We start from the raw sequence: 991 nt of genomic DNA, 5'->3' as shown, positions 1-991 counted from the left end.
GCTGATGAAGGGATTTTCCTTGGATATTCGCACAATTTTGCCGCATATCGTGTGTTAAATAAGCGGACACGAAAAGTGGAAGAAACTTTCCATCTAACATTCGATGATTACTATCTTAAACAAAATAATCATAAATTTGCAATTCATCCAATTTTACAAGAAACACAAGTTGAAACAGAATCTTTACAAATGGATGATATTGATTATGATTTGATATTTGGAATTTCAGATAATGCAGTCGATGCTGAAATTCATGCTCCTGATAATCAAATACCTGAATTTACGAAACTTACTGATGACACAACATCAAATCCTCAAGAAGGCGAAAGTACGAAAAATAATCCAGTGGAGGGGAGCACTTGGATTCGAATACTTTAAATGATGAAGAGCATTCTTTCGAGGGGGAGAAAGAACGATTGAATGCTGATGTTGAGGAGGAGCATGTTGTTGAGGGGGAGCTTACTGTTGAGGGGGAGCATAATGTTGATGATACTTGTTCAATTGCAGGCTCAGAAAATGATGAAATATACGAAGATGCACCTTTGGAATTTGATCCAGCATATCCACCAATGGAAAAATGGACAAGAGATCATCCGAAGGATCAAGTTATTGGGAATCCACAAGAGGGAGTTTTGACAAGAGCTCAAATTCGTGCAAAGAATGAGGTATTGAATACTCATCAAGAATTTTGCATGTTTAATGTTTTCATATCTAAAATTGAACCAAAAACAGTTAAGATGCAATGGAACACTCAGATTGGGTTGTTGCAATGCAATCGGAATTGTCTGAATTCGAACGAAACAAGGTTTGGAGATTAATTCCTAAACCTGAAAATGTTTCGATTGTCGGGTTAAAATGGATTTTCAAAAATAAAACCGACAAAGATGGAAACATTGTTCGAAATAAAGCCAGACTTGTTGTAAAAGGATATTCACAACAAGAAGGAATCGACTATGAAGAAACTTTTGCCCCTGTCGCAAGACTCGAGGCG

Source organism: Lactuca virosa, chromosome 9 (genome assembly GCF_052849685.1).
Source record: "Lactuca virosa cultivar CGN04683 chromosome 9, Lactuca_virosa_CGN04683_v6, whole genome shotgun sequence".
Taxonomy (NCBI): domain Eukaryota; kingdom Viridiplantae; phylum Streptophyta; class Magnoliopsida; order Asterales; family Asteraceae; genus Lactuca; species Lactuca virosa.
This window is presented reverse-complemented; position numbering follows the sequence as displayed.